Source organism: Rattus norvegicus, chromosome 2 (assembly GCF_021556685.1).
Source record: "Rattus norvegicus strain SHRSP/BbbUtx chromosome 2, alternate assembly SHRSP_T2T, whole genome shotgun sequence".
Lineage (NCBI taxonomy): Eukaryota > Metazoa > Chordata > Mammalia > Rodentia > Muridae > Rattus > Rattus norvegicus.
This window is the reverse complement of record NC_141535.1, coordinates 185534174-185551754: the sequence shown is the minus strand read 5'-3', so window position 1 is coordinate 185551754 and position 17581 is coordinate 185534174. Positions and strand designations below refer to the sequence as shown.

The following is a 17581-nucleotide window of genomic DNA, read 5'->3' as shown; positions in this document are numbered from 1 at the left end:
GAGCCTCCATGACACGGCACCGCCAACCCCCCCAGCCTATACTCCACCCACCTCCCAACGGGATTGGCCGAGTCCTTAGCGTCACACTACTCCATTGGGCTAGAGGATTGTCCATTTGTCTTTAGGGGGGACCTGGACCAGAAACTCAGTGTCTATTGGCTCTGACCAAGCGCGCAGTTAATTCCGATAGGTCCGGGAAGATGTACGTCCCAGAGAAATGATTTTGAATCCCAGTCGCCCCCCTCCTTTTCTTTGTGTGGTTGGCGCGCTTTCCTTCGGTAGTAGGACGGTTTGGGTGTCTGTTGGGTTTGTTTTTGTTTGTTTGGGGTTTTTCTGGCTTCAGGGTTAAAAGGAAGGGAAAAGGCGTCGTTGGCGTTCCCAGGTTGTAAATGGGTCATGCAACACACTGCACTCAGAGCTTTCGGTGGTCTTAAAGCACAAGCCTTCTGCCCTGCGGCTGAGGTGTAAGCATGGGCGCAAGCACGAGCAGCGTGTTCGTGACACCTCCCCGTCCAGAACTGCTTGTAGAACCAGAGCGTGATAAAGAAGGTATTTTAACTTCCACCGTAAAAGGCGGAACGACTCTGAAAGCAGTTGAGTTTAGCACGTTGAGTCAGAAGCCTTTAAATAAAACTGTCCAGGAGGAGTTGATACTGAGGTCATTTGTCACTGCTAAAAAGTTGGAATATTAGAGCCAGGCGTGGTGTGCATGCCTTTAACCCCAGCACGCCCAGAGGCAGAGGCAGATAGATCTCTGAACTCAAGGCCAGCCTGGTCTACAGAGCCAGTTCCAGGACTACACAGGAAAAACAAACAAAACCCCTGTCTCCAAAAGACAAAACAAACAAAAAAGTTGGCACCTTAGAGGAAAAACAACACAATTCTCAGAAGCCGCACAGCAAGGCCTTTCCTTTCCTACAGGAACCTACTTAAAATGTTCTTTTAAGTGTGGGTCTGCAGAGGCAATGGCCTCTTCCACAGGACCCTGGTTCGATTTCTAGCATCCATGTGGTGGTCCATAATCATCCGTAACTCTAATTCTAGGGAATTCAGTAGCATCTTCTGGACTCCACAGGCTACAGGCAAAGATGTGCTGCATGTACACACTTGCAGGCAAAACACCCAAATACATAAAAACAAAATCAGTGAATTTAAAATAAAATAAAAAAACACCTTTTTTTTTTCTGTTTAATGCTCCTGTAAGACCCGGATAATGGTACATTCCTTTAATCATAGCCTTCAGAAGGGAGAGAGGCAGGCAGATTTCTCCAGACCAGTCTACTCAGTAAATCCAAGGCCAGCCTCTGTCTCAAAATAACAACAAAATTATTTCTTTTAGATTCCTTTTTCTCTGCTTCCTGATTGAGATGTGACCAGCTCCTTGCAATTCCTTCTGTGATGGGCTCTACTTAGATCTGTGAACTAAAACAAACCCTTTCTCTCTTTAAAATATTATTTTTATTTTCTTAGGGGGCGGGGGGAAATACAAAACAGGGGATCCTTATGTAGCCCTGGCTGTCCTGGAACTCACTCTGTAGACCAGGCTGGCCTCAAACTCAGAGGTCCACCTGCCTCTGCCTCCTGAATGCTGAGATTAAAGGCGTGCACCTCAGGGCTGGAGAGATGGTGTGTGGTTGAGTTATGACACATTTACTTGTTCATTCAGAAGCCCCAGTGGTGCTTCACAACCATCCATTCATAACTTCAGTTCCAGGGAATTCAACATCTTCCAACCTCCAGATCACAGCATGTACGTGGTGCCCAGCCACACATGCACACAAAACAGCCACACACAAAATAATTTAAGAAGCGGGGGCGGGGGGTGTGCACCACCACCATCTAGTTCAGTTTTGTGTTTTTAAGTGGTTGGCTAGTTCAAGACTGAGTTTCTTCTGTGTAGCCCTGAGTGTCCTGGAACTCTTTCTAGTAGGCCAGGGCAGCCTTGAACCCACAAAGATCCTCTGGGATTAAAGCTGTACACCACCTCTCACCCAGCTATTTTTATCTTAAAGCTCTTTTCTTAGTTCTGATTCTATTCTGCCACGTTGGTTTATATTATTGCTAGCATAATTATCCAGAGACGTTCCAGATGATTTGCAGAAGTGAGAGAGTTAGCTCATATTTCCTATTTTTCAGTATCTCAGGCTAGAGACCCTTGGGTTCCCGACAGACTCTCCATTCCACAGACCCTCACCTCACCCAGGCACAGGAACAACAGTTATTCGTTATATTTCATAACGAATAGCCTAGGTAATGAAGTAGCACCTCCGTTGGTTACCCTAAGAGTTAGCTAGATTTTGTTATTTTTAAAGCTAACATTGCTAAAGGAAGCCAAGACATGGGGGGAAGCAGGTGGTGCTCTCCTTTAATTCCAGGTCTCAGGAGGCAGAGGCAGGAGGATCTCTGAGTTTGAGGCTAGCCTGGTCTACAGAGTGAGTTCCAGGACAGCCAGGGCTACACAAAAGAAACCCTGCCTCAAAAACACAAAAACAGAAGAAGGTCTAGGGGGAGAAGAAAGAACCAGTCAAAAAGCGAAACGAAATGAAAAACACAAAACAAAAATGTCAGGAAGAGCTGGGTGCAGGTTGGGCTGGGGTGGGGGTAAGGAGATGATAAAAAAGAAAGCACATTTTAGGACCAGCTTGAGAATGTGTCCTGAATTCTGATCCCACCTGAGAGCTGAGAGCTAAGAGCTGAGCTTGAGGGAAAGCATCCCAGGAGGACATGCGTGGTAACAAAGGTGTCTAGTAACGTGCTGTCTGCTAAATTGAGGAATGGAGAGAAACAGAGACAGAAAGAAATAGCAGCAAACAAAAGACAGAAGAGGAGCCAGAGGCAGGTGGGTCTCTGAGTCCAAAGCTAATCTGCTCTACATAAGGAGCTCCAGGCCGGCCAAGGCACATACAAGGTTCATAGACCCTATCTCAAAAAAAAAAAAAAAAAAAAAAAAAGGCTGGAGAGATGGCTCAGCGGTTAAGACTGCTCTTCCAGAGGTCCTGAGTTCAATTCCCAGCAACCACATGGTGGCTCACAACCATCTGTCATGGGGATCCAATGCCTTCTTCTAGTGTCTGAAGACAATGAGAATGTACCCACATACACGAAATAAATAATAAATCTAAAAAGAAAGTGATAGAATAGTCCTTTAGTCTTCCAGTGAGAAACGAAAATAAAGAAATTAATAAATACATGTAAAAAAATTAAAGAGAGCATGCCATTAACATTTAAAAGCTAAGCTCATCTTCAGCCACTGACTGTCTTACTTGCCTTTGGATCACGATGATGTAAATTTACCGGCTACTTCTCCAGCCCCATGCCTACCCCCCTGCCTGCCAGCCCCACTGCCTGCCTGCCCCCCTGCCTGCCTGCCAGCCCCACTGCCTGCCTGCCCCCCTGCCTGCCTGCCAGCCCCACTGCCTGCCTACCCCCCTGCCTGCCAGCCCCACTGCCTGCCTGCCAGCCCCACTGCCTGCCTGCCCCCCTGCCTGCCTGCCTGCCAGCCCCCCTGCCTGCCTGCCAGCCCCACTGCCTGCCTGCCAGCCCTATGCCTACTCCCCTGCCTGCCTGCCAGCCCCACTGCCTGCCTGCCTGCCAGCCCCACTGCCTGCCAGCCCCCCTGCCTGCCTGCCAGCCCCACTACCTGCCTGCCCCCCTGCCTGCCTGCCAGCCCCACTGCCTGCCTACCCCCTGCCTGCCTGCCAGCCCCACTGCCTGCCCCCCTGCCTGCCTGCCTACCCCCCTGCCTGCCAGCCCCACTGCCTGCCTGCCAGCCCCACTGCCTGCCTGCCTGCCAGCCCCCCTGCCTGCCTGCCAGCCCCACTGCCTGCCTGCCAGCCCTATGCCTACTCCCCTGCCTGCCTGCCAGCCCCACTGCCTGCCTGCCTGCCAGCCCCACTGCCTGCCAGCCCCCCTGCCTGCCTGCCCGCCCCCCTACCTGCCTGCCCCCCTGCCTGCCTGCCAGCCCCACTGCCTGCCTACCCCCTGCCTGCCTGCCAGCCCCACTGCCTGCCCCCCTGCCTGCCTGCCTACCCCCCTGCCTGCCAGCCCCGCTGCCTGCCTGCCCGATGCCAACACTCTCCACCGAGGTGGGCATGGACTCACCTCTGAAGCTGTAGGCAAGCCCCCAGTTAAATGTTTTCCTCTATCTGTTGCCTTCCTTGGTCCCAGTGTCTCTTCACAGCAATTGAACAGTAAGTGTGATATCCCTCTCCAGACTCACTCTCCAGCCTCTGTGTCCTGCTCTCTTCCCCTAAGCATTCCTGGGCTACATTACAGCTCATCCTCATTGGTCCTGGAGGAAACCAAACCTTAGGGGACTGGTGTCAGGACGTGTATGCCCCTACCTTCCTCTCTTCTAGGCACTTACAAGATGGCTAAGTCCCTCTGCTGAAAGCCACAGATTCTGTGGTCCCATGGAATATGGCACCCCAGATTCTCCATCAAGAATGAAGAGCTTGGGGCTGGAGAGATGGCTCAGTGGTTAAGTGCCCTGACTGCTGAGTTTAACTCCCAGCAACTACATGGTAGCTCACAACCATCTGTAATGGGATCCGATGCCCACTTCTGGTGTGTCTGAAGATGCCCATAAAATAAAATAATTCAAAGAAAACACACACACACACACACACACACACACACACACACACACACACAAATGATTATCATTAAAAAAGAAAAAAAGAAGAATGAAGAACTTGTTCCCAGTTACAGGGGGTACAACTGGAAAACGGTCCTAGCGGCAACACCCAGGGAGGGGAGTTCCTTTGCTGAAGGAAATTGCCTCGCTCAGGGTTATACCTCTTTCTGGACAAAGTCTCTATCAACACCAATCAGGAAGACCTAGCCTGACATTTTGCCAGACTTACATAAACTGAGGGAGGTCTAAGCTGGAAGGCATTTTGTGGGTTTTCTGAGGCCTTGTAATGTAAAAAGGAACCAAACTGAAACTATTTTTGAAGAAAACTTCCATTTTGAATAGGTGTCAGATAAAGTTTAAGTTCCTAAGACTTCCCTGGGTAACTGACATCCTACCTGGCAAATTGGGACATGAATGCTCAGGAAGTCACCTCACCACGGCTGAAGAACCCAGCCAATGGGAGCAGGATAAGTGCTCCACGGAGACATGCTCCTGAGACAGCCTCTAGCCCTACGTCCTGGTTGGTGGGGAAATGTGACTGTAACGAGAAGCAGATGTTAGCGGTTTGCCAGGTTAAAAGCTCTGTACCATTCCAGCTGGACTGGGGACTGGTGGTGCAGTTTAGCTCCTGACTCTGCTCTGCGGCCCTGATCCATCTGTAGTGACTTGATTACTTGATTCCTGTACTGGCTGGTTTTGTGTGTCAACTTGACACAAGCTGGAGTTATCAAAGAGAAAGGAACCTCAGTTGAGGAAATGCCTCCATGAGACCCAGCTGTGAGGCATTTTCTCAACTGGTGATCAAGGGGTGAGGACCCAGCCCATTGTGGGTGGTGCTGTCCCTGGGCAGGTGGTCTTGGGTTTTATAAGAGAGCAAGCTGAGCAAGCCGTGGGGAACAAACCAGTAAGTAAGTAACATCCCTCCATGGCCTCTGCATCAGCTCCTGCTTCCTGACCTGCTTGAGTTCCAGTCCTGACTGCCTTTGGTGATGGACAGCAATGTAGAAGTGTAAGCTGAACAAACCCTTTCCTCCCTAACTTGCTTCTTGGTCACACTGTTTGTGCAGGAATAGAAACCCTGACTAAGACAAATCCTTATCAAGTAGTGACTTGATTACAGTCATTTTTGTCATCTGCATAAATACTAAGACTAGTGATCCAGGAACCATTCAGCTCCCAAGTCTGTGCCGCTGTCCCAAACCGGGCAGTTTTGCTGCTTAATTCAATAAAGCTCTTGCTCTGTGTCAACTTTTAGGCCTGCTTAGTTGTCTTGGATTTTCAGATGCTAACATTTAAGTCTGTGTTGTCATTCCTCCTCTGCTTTGATCATGGTCTGTCTCCTGTCTGTCTGTCCCCTGCCTTCCACATATCTGTCTGAATAGTAGAAGAGAACTGACGATTTCAGGTTTTCCTCTGCCCACCATACGCCAGCTGTGGCACTCATGTACGTAAATAAATGTACCAATTTAAAGTCTTTTAAATCAAATACTAACTGTGGGCTGTTCTCCTTCTTAACTTTCCCTTTTCCAAACTAACTGCAGAGTTAGGAACATGCTCCTGTAATCACAGTACTTGGGAGGCTGAGGCAGGATTGCTAAGAGTTCAAGGCCAGCCTGAACTATCCAGCAAAACACACACATCAACTAGCAAGCACAAGGCCCTGGGTTCCGTCCCCAGCTCCGGGAAAAAAAAGAAAAGAAAAGAAAAGAAAAGAAAAGAAAAGAAAAGAAAAGAAAAGAAAAAACACACACATCAAAAAGGAAAGAAAAGGGAACACAGACCAGTTAATTTGTGGTCACTTGTGAAGTAAAGGGAAGTTAATGCTGAAGTGTTTTTTTTTTTTCTTCTTCAGAGTGCAGAGTGATTTGGAGCCCCCAAAATAGTCCTCAACAGTAACTCTGTAAAATCCTGCCCCAGAAAACAAGGAGTGTTACTGGCCCCATTGGTTCAGCAGAAGTGACCAATTCCTAGAGAACACTAGTGATTTTTTAGACAATGTTAAATAACACTTTTTAACTTATTTTGTGGTGAGATCATGGTTGTGGCAATCAGAGGACTTATTTTGTGGTGTAATCATGGCCGTGGTGATCAGAGGACAGCCTACAGGAGTCTGTATTCTTTCCACCGTACTACTCCCTGGGATCAGACTCAGGCTGTCAGGTTTGGCAGCAAGCACCTTTGCCGCGGAGCCGTCTAGACACCCTCTAAAGTATTCTTATTCCCACCGGTGCACCAGATACAATAAACAGATATCTGTTCATCTAACCCCAGGTGGGATATAGCCAGACATAGATTTATAGACCATCTAGGAACACAACGAAACATGGTAAGTGGATCTTTGATCTTTAAACCTCTATCTACTTTTCCTGGTCTGTGCTAAAAGATGAAAACATGAGTTTATCTAGTTCTATAGAAATTCAGCATACAAATCCAGCATGCACAGTTATAAGATAGACACATTCAATGCAGGAAACCTAGCGACAGAATCTGATATGCTCTTCTGTTATATAATAATATTTCCCTACTTATTAGTACAATTTATTATTTTGCCAAGGCTGTTATGATAATATTCCTCATCAACTTGGCTGGACCTCTGGGTGTGTCTGTAAAGGTGTTTCCAGAGAGATTTAACTGAAGGGGAAAAACCAGGTTGGCCTTGAACTCGGAGAGCCACCTGCTTCTGTCTCCTGAGTGCTGGGATTAAAGGCATGTGCCACCACTGCCTGGCTAAATAAATACTTTTAAAGCAAGGTCCTGAGGAATGACATTTAGGGTGTCTTCTGACTTCCATACACAGGTGCATACATATGTGGTTGCATCACAGCATGCACATCAGCAGGAATGAGCACCTCAAGCTCTCATACACTGCTGGTAAGGATGACGAACCGTATAGCCATGACAGACAGTCTGCCAGCCCCTTATATAGGTAAGCATGCATTTACCATGTGATCCATGAGAACAATATAAGGATATGTTCACTCAAAGACACGTATGTCCATATTGAAAGTGGTCCTATCCTACAAAGCTAGACACAACCCACACGGTCTCCAGCTTGCCAATGAATGAGCAGACGTGATAGGTCTACATCCAGAGAAACTCAGAGATAAAGTGGAGCGAATCCTGGATACTCAACATCCGAGTGAATGCTAAGGGTAAGAAGCCAAATCTAAAGGCATGTATAATTTGATACACAAGATGTGCTGAGAAAGCCAAAATTATAGGGCCAGGGAACAGTGGTTACCAAAGGCTGAGTGTGGGAGGAGAAGTTAACTACAAAGGGGCACACGGGCCTTAGTGCGGGGGTGGTGGTGATGAAACTGTTGTGTATCTTGATTATGGGGTAGTTACCCAATGGATTTGTCAAAACTCATGGAAACGTATACTAAAAAGGGTGATTTTGCCGCATATAAATTATACCTCCGTAAGCCTGAATCAAGCTTTTTTTTCACAGTATAATGTTAAAAGGAACAACTGCATTACCCACTTGAGAGTCACTTCTGAGCAAACTGGACAAGGGTAAGTATATATAAGGAAGAGTATTCTAATTGTTGTTGGTCAGAGGGAAAAACCGAAAATGACTTAGTCCAGATACAGAGGATCAGTGGGATAGATCAGACTGGGGCTGGAGGTGTAGCTCAATGGGAGAGCATGTATTTACCATGCAAAAGGACCTGGTGTCCAAGACATAGCACCAAACATACAATAAATAATAAAATTCCCTTTTTTCTTCCTCAGACTCTTACATACCAGACAAGCACTCTACCACTGAACTCTATCCTCAAACCTACATTTGACTTTTAAAACAGGATCCCATTAGGTTGCTCCCTTAGGGTTTCTATTTCTATAGCAAAACACCAGGACAAAATGAAAGTTGGGGAGGAAAGGGTTTATTTGGCTTACACTTCTGCATGGTAGTCTGTCCCCCAAGGAAATCAGGACAGGAACTCAAATAGGGCAGGAATGTGGAGGCAGGAGCTGATACAGAAGCCATGGAGGGGTGCTGCTTACTGGCTTGCTCCTCATGGTTTGCTTAGCCTGCTTTCTTACAGCACCCAGGACCACTAGCCCAGGGACAGCAACACCATCAATGGGCTTGGGCGCCCCACCCCTACACCAATCAATAATTAAGAAAATGCCCTGCAGGCTTGCCCACATGCCTGATCTTAGGAGGGCATTTTCTTACATGAAAACGGTGTTGAACTTTCGATCCTCCCACCATACCCATCTGGAGCAAGTGAGTCCAAGCCTGCTCAGGTCTGGCAAAATTATGCCATTTCAACATGACAAAGTCACTAAACTGTTGGCAGGGACTTAGTATTTATTTATTAGAATGACTTTCACAAGTTGTACATATAATATGGTCCCATATTTGTAAAATCTAAAATGTATATGAACACAAAACACATGCATTTGTATGTAGCATTGCAGGAAAAAATTCCTAAGACATCGGAATGTGGCTGTGGATGCACAGCAATTGGTAGAGCGCATGTGTGATCTGCAAAAGGCCTTGTCTTTGATTCCCCAGGAGTGCTTAAACTGCTGTGAAGACACACCCTGAAGTGGAGGCAGGACGACCATAAGTTGGAAGTCACCATCAATGGCATCAGATGGTGGCATAAGCATCTGTCTCAGTACCTGGGAGGTGGAGGAAGAAATAACAGAATGTGAACACTGGTTGTTCCTAACAAGAGAATTTTTTGAATTTTGAGATATGTTACCTTTATTTCTGTTATTGCCCTTTTTTATTTTTAGTTTTATTTTTATTCTTTTAGATATTCTTGCTAGGTATCACAGGCTGGCCTCTAACTGATGATTCTCTTGCCACAACTTCCCACGTGTTGGGAACACATAGCGGTACCACACAAGATCTGATTTTGTTTTTTCAATACATAAGTCTTTTCTTGTCCCCAAAGAGCCCACATTGTACTTGTGATCAGGATCTTGTTTCTGGAGCCAGGAACCTGAGGTCTCACTCGTCAGCCTGCTGCACGGTTCCCTTCTCAGACACACGGATGCCATCCAAAAACTTCCTGATATCCTTGTTCTTAACTGTTGTGGCTTGCTGAGTCAGAGCCGCTGAATTTGGAACAAGTTCAATATCATTTCCTTCAAGGATTAACTCATCCTTCTGGGCTTGAGAGACAGAACAAGCAACACCTGTCCTCATCCAAACCCTGCAGATGTATTTTTCACCCAAGAAATTTCGGATTTCAACCAAAGACCAGTTCTCCTGAATAACAACATTGATAGGGAAGGAAGCTCCACAGACCTCATCTCGTAATGGAAGCCCAGTGTCACACCCTTCATCGTGGTCTGAACATGACTGCAGGACTGAACATGATGGTCCTGACAGTGGCCAGTTCCTTCCTGTTACCCCCACACCCGATTTGTCAACACAGAGCCTTTTCTTTTTCTTTCCAAGAAGACTCAGCTCTACATTGATGTGGTTGAAGTCCCTCCTCAGAGTTCCCCTGGGGCCCTTCACAAATGACTGTATGCTCCTTCAGAGTGATGTCGACATTTTTTGGATTGTCAACAGTCTGATTGCTGAGAATGATCTTCATTCTCACAGTAGATGGGGCAAAGAGAGACAGTACCTGACTTTTCAATGCTATAGTCTTCAAGTCTTCCCAGTTAAGTGTGGTGGTTTGACTAGGCTTGGCACAGGGAGTGGCATTATTTGGAGGTATGGCCTCATTGGAGTAGGTGTGTCACTGTGGGCCTAGGCTTTAAAACCCTCATCCTAGCTGCCAGTCTTCTCCCAGGTTCCTTCAGAACAAGAGGTAGAACTCCAAGCTCCTCCAGCCCCACATCTGCCAGACACTGCCATACTCCTGCCTTGATGAACCTGTAAGCCACCCCCAATTAAATGTTGTTCTCTATAAGAGTTGCCTTGGTCATGGTGTCTGTTCACAGCAGTAAGACCCTAACTAAGACATCTGGTGTTGCTTGAAGTTTTTATTTTCTTTTTTTTAAGAATTTATTTATTTGTGTGTGTATATATAAATGTGTATAACATGTGTGTGAGACGTGTGATATGTGGTGTGTGTATGTATGTGTATCTGCAGAGGCCAAAAGAATACATCAGAGTCCCTGGTGCTGAAGCTAAGATAGCTGTGATCCCCTAATATGGAGGAACTGAACCCTCATTCTCTCTAAGACCAAAAATATCTTCTTAACCACTGAGCCACTCCAGCCCCTTTCTTAAAAATTTTAAATAATTTTCAATATTAGAAGTATTTGGGGTGAGAGAGGTGGCTCAGCCGTTAAGAACCCTAGCTGCCCTTCCATAGGACCTGGGTTCAATTCCCAGCATTCACATGGCAGCTCACTTCTGTAACTACTGTTCCAGGGGATCCTACACCCTTTCACAGATATACATGCAGTTAAAACTCACCAATGTACATAAAATAAAAATAAATAGTTTTTTTTTTAAGGCACTGGGTCAGGGTTGGGTATTTAGCTCAGTGGTAGAGCGTTTGCCTAGCAAGCTCAAGGCCCTGGGTTCGGTCCCCAGCTCCGAAAAAAAGAAAAGAAAAAAAAAGGCATTGGGTCCTCACTGTCCTCACTACAGTGGGAAGGGCTCAAAGATGGTCTGTTGGCAGAGCCCCAATGGCTGCTTCCAGGAGGCAGTCAATGTAAGATACTGAGATACCAAATGTGTCTCAGCAGCCTGGCCAGGGCATCTTTCAGAGTATCGCCATCTCTACAGGAAGACAGAAAGGCGGCCTCACCAACAGTTTGACTGGGTGCAAAGAAATACCCAGTGACCAAAGCATCTATACGCTGCCCAAACAATGATTGCACAGTGAACATCTGGGCGGAGTCAAGGTGGAGTACCCACATACAACGTTACTAAAGGCAGAGCTGGGAAAGTCTTAGTTTTGTTTTGTTGAAACAAGGTCTTACCATGTACCTTGGACTGGCCTGGAACTCACTATGTAAACCAGGCTGGTCTTGAACTCAGATATCCACCTGCCTCTGCCTCCTGAGCTTTGGGATTAAAGGCGTATTCTGCCACTTTAGGTGGGTTATGGTCTTGGGAGTGTATTGGACCAAAAACAGGTCAGAAGAAGTGAACTGAAAAAGAAAACCTACCGGTCCAGGTGTAGTGATGCACAATTTTAATTCCAGCACTTGAAAGGCAGAGACAGGGGGCTGGAGACATGGCTCAGTGGTTGAGAGCACTGACTGCTCTTTCAGAGGTCCTGAGTTCAGTTCCCAGCAACCACATGGTGGTTCACAACCATCTGTAATGGGATCTGATGCCCTCTTCTGATGTGTCTGAAAACAGCTACAGTGTACTCATATAAATATAATAAATTTTTAAAAGGAAGGAAGGAAGGAAGGAAGGAAGGAAGGAAGGAAGGAAGGAAGGAAGGACAGACATACTCAATGGCAAAATACCCGAGAGACTCTGGGTTCTAGCTGCCAGGTCAACTGTTAGGCATTAGGGGTAAATTGTTCTTAAACGTTACCAGTTATAAGCTTAAATGCTGAATCTGGAAATTCTGGCTGGCCAGTTATGAGTCTGTCTTCTCTGTGTACCTGTGTCAGTAAAGACAGTTGTTGACCTCCCTCCCTTTAAGAAATTCTGCTCACTTTCCTTGTGTGCCATCATCGGCTACAGTCACGGGAAAGGAAAGAGCCCAGGGAGACAGACTCAATAAGGAAGCATGGACCCGCTCTGAGAGTGTCTGATGTGTAAGCTGTCTTTCCCCATCAGCCGAGCAAATGTCTTCATCACCACCCCAACTATGAACAGATGCCGCCAGACTATGTAGATAGAAGCTAGTTTTCTCACCTGCTTTTCAGTGTTGTGATTCCTGTTTGCCCAAAAGTTCATCTGTATGTTAACCACTGCATATAACCAACCTTTATCTGGAATCATAATTGCAGCCCGATTATGATTCACACACTCTGAAACCGGAGGGGGGGGAGAGGAAGTGAAATGGCTTCACTTTGTCTTAGCAACTGAAGGGATCCTGCTTACAAAAATAAGTTACATTACGAGGTCCGGGCTGTACACCTGCCGATGGGGTCCACATTTGCCCCGCACTTTGAGCCCTGGCTTCTCTCATTCTTCCCTTGACAAGTGCTGCCACAACAAGTCCAGCCAGGAGGGACAAGGGTGTGGCTCTTCCACACCCTCCGCTCTCATCCCTCCCTCTGTACGTGGGTGTCTGGTTAACTCCCACTCTCTTTAGTGCCTCGTTTATTTAACATGATTAAAGTCCCCTTGTCAGTCCTTGAGGGTTTCCGTAGTTGCACGGGCGACAGACATGAAGAAAGCAACTGGAAGGGCAACTTCCTCCCAATGGCCACAGTGACCATCCTGATGGGATCCCTAGGGACGTCTGCCATCACAACTGCTCAGAGCATTTTGTTTGCCCTGTCTTTTTCTTTGCTCTCCAGCACTACTCTAATAAAAGGACAGCCCCCCCCCCCCGGAAAAAAAAAATCTAGAGTGCGTTCTGTTTATTCTCCACAGGACCAACCTTTATTTATAGCTTAGGTTTTTATATAAAGTCCCTCTACTGTGGACTGGACTAGGGCTGGCTTGTGGGTTTTTGTTGGTTTTTTTTTTTTTTTCATATATATTCTGTGCCCTGTTGTTAAATGAACTGTGCTTTGTGGCATGAATTGTAATGGATTCTAGCTGGCCTATAAGGATTTTTTTTTAAGATGTATTTTATTTTTAATTGTGTCTGGGGTTGGGGGGAGGTGTGAGTGCAGGGGCTCAAGGTGGCAGACCTGGGTGCTGAGAACTGAACGAGAGTCCTCTGCAAGAGCAGGATAAGCTCTTAACCACCAAACCATCCTCATAAGCTTTCTCTTCTCCTCTCCTCTCCTCTCCTCTCCTCTCCTCTCCTCTCCTCTCCTCTCCTCTCCTCTTCTCTTTGTTCTTGTGAGACAGAGTCTTTTTAGTCTATGTAGCCCTGGCTGTCCTGGAACTCCCTTCACAGACCAGATCTCCGATCAGAGATCCTCCTGCACCCTAGGCACTGGGATTTAAGGCATACGCCACCATTCCCGGCCACTGAGGCTCGCTTGCTCGCTCGCTCTCTCGCTTGCTTGTTTTAAATTGCATTACTTCAGGGACTTTCTAGTATTTGCTTCCACTGTTTGAACACTGTAGATAATGCCCAATTTTTTTTTCTATTCTTTTTTTTTTTTTGGAGCTGGGGATCGAACCCAGGGCCTTGCGCTTGCTAGGCAAGCGCTCTACCACTGAGCCAAATCCCCAACCCCAATGCCCAAATTTTTAAAAACAAATCTCATTATTAGTCAATGTCTTCCTCTGTACTTTGTTATATCTGGGGTAGAGCATAACTCGGCTGGTTTAGTACACATTTTTTTAAAACGTATTGATGTGTCTGCTATGAGCATGTTTGAGCAGCTGTCAGGAGACGACAGGGCTTGGAGTCCCTGAAGCTGGAGTTACAGGTGGCCGTGAACCGTGCAGCATGGGTGCCGAGAACTGAATTCTGCTCCTCTGAAAGGGCAGCCAGTGCTCGTAACTCCTGAGCCATCTCTCCAGCCTCTGACTTAATATGCATTTTCAAAATGCCATAATTAGCTGGGTATCGAAGTGCATGCCTTTAATCACAGCACTTGGATCTCCATGAATTCCAGGCCAGCCTGATCTACGTAGCGGCTGTTTACAGGCAAATGAGATAAACTTTATTCCAACCAAGTTTTTAAAATATTTGATAATATTATTGATGATTAGTGAACAATATCTTATAGTAAAAATGTTTCTTTTTTAAAATTTAGATAACTAGGGAGGAGAAAACTGTTATTCTTTGCTGAGACCTCATGTTCCCCACTATTCTGGTGTTAAGTCCAAGTAATTACTTTTTCTCTTCTTTTTTTAAAGATTTTTTTTTATTTAGTTTATGTATGTGAGCTCACTGTAGCTGTCCTCACCACATCAGAAGAGGGCATCAGATCCCTTATGGATGGTTGTGAGCCACCGTGTGGTTGCTGGGAATTGAACTCAGGACTGGAAGAGCAGTCAGTGTTCTTAACCACTGAGCCATCTCTCTAGCCCCCCCCCCCTTTTTTTTAAATTTACTTACTGTGTAGGTGTGGGTGAGGTGGGTGGGTGCTGGTAAGCATGCTTGTGCATGGAAGTGTAATGTGCATGATTGTGTGTGTGTGCAGTGTCCAAAGTTTGTATAGGGTTGTCTTCCTTGATTGTTCCCAGCCACCACACCTGTCCATATTTTACCTGAGGTCTGGGGATCAGGATCCTATCTTCATGCTTAGAAGATGTGCACTTGCTCTGCTGAGTTATCTCCTTAGCTCCCCTCCCCCGCCTCCTCTCTCTCCCTCCCCCTCCTCTTCCTCTTCTTCTTCCTCCTCCTTCTCACTTTTATTGATTCTTTCTGAGTTTCAGATCATGCACCTCAGTCCCACTCATCTCCCTGTTCCCTAATATCTGCCCTTCGCCCTTGCAACCTCACCCCCAAAATAAAAAACACACATTTTTTTAAAAAAAACATAAAAAAAAATCTTGTCGTAGAAACTGTAGTGTGTCACAGTGTGTCCCCCTGTGCACACATCCTCATTTGCATACGTTCAGTACAATGAGTCATTGGTTTGGTTCGAGGTCTCTGGCTTTAGTGACACCATCAATACTGGATCCTCACTTGGACTCCTCCTGGATATCCTGCTGTTGCCCTGTGTCGTGGAGACCCTGCAGCTTCAGATCAGCAGGACTAGCCCTTTCATATGTCCCAGCCGTTTACAGATGTTAGAGATTTTGGAGTGGGTCAACTTGGAGCCCTGGATCTGGGCCTGGGTGGCCTGTGGGATCTCCCCTATCTGCTACCAAGGCAAGCTCTCCAGAACCGCTCCAGCTAAACCACCCAAAGCTGCCACCGGCAAGAGGCTGGGCCGGTTCTCCTGCTCTAGTGCCCTCAGGTCAGCTCACCTGCACACTTGCCTCCAGAGCCAGCTCCACTGTGCAGCTCAGTCAAAGTCCGAAGCCTGCAAGGAGCTGGGCAGCTCTCTCCTCCCACGCCCTCCGGGCAGGCTCACCTGTGTCTTTCTTATCAGGGCCAACTCCATTGTGCAGCCTGGGCAAGGCTCAGGTCCCGTTCGATTGTGGCCACCAGTGAGAGATGGGGTCAGCTCTCTAGAATGCAACAGTCAGTGAAGAGCAGTGGTCCGCGGCGGCTGCCCGGACCAGGGACATCGCCATGTTCTCTAGAGGCAATATGAGCCACAGACGTCTGTAGCAGTGGAGCCACAGACTCTGGGCCCTCAGTGGCAGCCCAGCCTGGGACCTCACTACCGCCCCAAGTGACAGGGCTGCCCACTCACGACAGCCTATGCTCTGCCCTCCAGTTCCATCTCTCCTCACAATGCTCAAGATGCTCCACTTGTCTTTCTTCCTCGAGTCTGACCACCACAAACTCGCAGAGTGTGGTGGTTCCAACTGCAGGCTGGCCACTCGGCTGCATGACATTCTCTGTCCTTGCTGCACCGCGTGGCATGGGTGTCTAGAGCCTGCCAGTGGCGCGCACTGGGGAGAGGCCTGTGGATGACACGGCTGTCTACAGGCCTCTCTTCCTCCTCCCTCGAAGCACTACCAGATTTGATGTTTATGTCTCTTAGGAGTAAACAGCGTTGGCCACCACGCCAAGCATCAAGCTAGGACGAACAAAGGACTGGCATCTGCTCTGCCCCTGACTGACACAAAAATGCCACCACTAACCAAGTGTCTCTTTGCCCATTGCCTGTGGGGTCTTTTCGTTATTTTAAAAAGTCTTTATTCCAGTCACTGGAGAAGCAGAGAGGAAGAGCACAAGTTTAAGGCTAGCCTGGGTAACTTAGTGAGACTCCTATCTCCTAATTAGAAGTAATAAGAAGATTCAGCTAGGGGGCTGGGGATTTAGCTCAGTGGTAAAGTGCTTACCTAGGAAGCGCAAGGCCCTGGGTTCGGTCCCCAGCTCCGAAAAAAAAGAACCAAAAAAAAAAAAAAAAAAAAAAAAAAAAAAAAAAAAAAAAGAAGACTCAGCTAAAACTCAGTGTTTAAGCGCCCCCCTGGCCATCACACACAGGGCCCCGGGTTCAATTGGACCAATCTTTTTTTTTTTTTTTTCCGGAGCTGAGGACCGAACCCAGGGCCTTGCGCTTGCTAGGCAAGCACTCTACTACTGAGCTAACTCCTCAACCGGGCCCCGGGTTCAATTCCCAGCTCAAAAAAATATAAAGATAAAAATGAAGCTGAATGGTGGGGGCACAAGGCTTTAAACCAGTCAGTCGGGAGGCAAAGGCAGGTAGATTTCTGCGAATTCAAGGCCAACCTGGTCTAGAGAGTGAGTTATAGGACAGCCAACACGACACAGAGAAACTTTGTCTCAAAAAAAAAAATCATATACATATATATATATATATATAAATGCAACAATAAAATAAATAAAAACAAAGAGGGAGTAAATTGATACACAGCTATCGACTCAGGAATCACTGGCAGAAGAACCTGGAGTTCAAGGCCAGTCTGAGCTGCACAGTGAGACCCTCTTCTGAGAAAGGGAGCCTAAATAAAAACAATAATAAACAAGGGAGTTGGGGATTTAGCTCAGTGGTAGAGCGCTTGCCTAGGAAGCGCAAGGCCCTGGGTTCGGTCCCCAGCTCCGAAAAAAAAAATAAATAAATAAAAACAATAACAAACAATACAAAGAAAAGAAAAAAAACTACTATATTGGTGTTTAGTGTGTGCTTGGTGTTAGAACCAGCGTGTGCAAGGTCCTAACTTCTGTTCCCAGTGATGAGGTGAGGGGCCAAGGCGGTCATAGGGGTGAGGAGGAGAGAAGTAAGGAGTGGAGAGTAAATCTTCCCAGTTTTCTTCCGTTCAGCACTCCATAGAAGATGTCGATAGATGTCCGACGATAGAACTCCAGGAGGTGGGAGTAACTACACCCATTGCTCCAG

General features: G+C 46.9%; 1 long non-coding RNA gene across 1 annotated transcript; it reads right to left on the bottom strand.

Annotated features, from left to right (window-relative positions):
- Positions 1 to 8936: 8936 nt before the first annotated feature.
- LOC147996421 (uncharacterized) lies at positions 8937 to 15942 on the bottom strand. The gene is made up of 2 exons (XR_015676564.1): positions 15683 to 15942; positions 8937 to 9271 (listed from the first exon to the last, which is right to left on the bottom strand). It is a non-coding gene; the product is annotated as an uncharacterized LOC147996421 (long non-coding RNA).
- Between the last annotated feature and the right edge of the window lie 1639 nt (positions 15943 to 17581).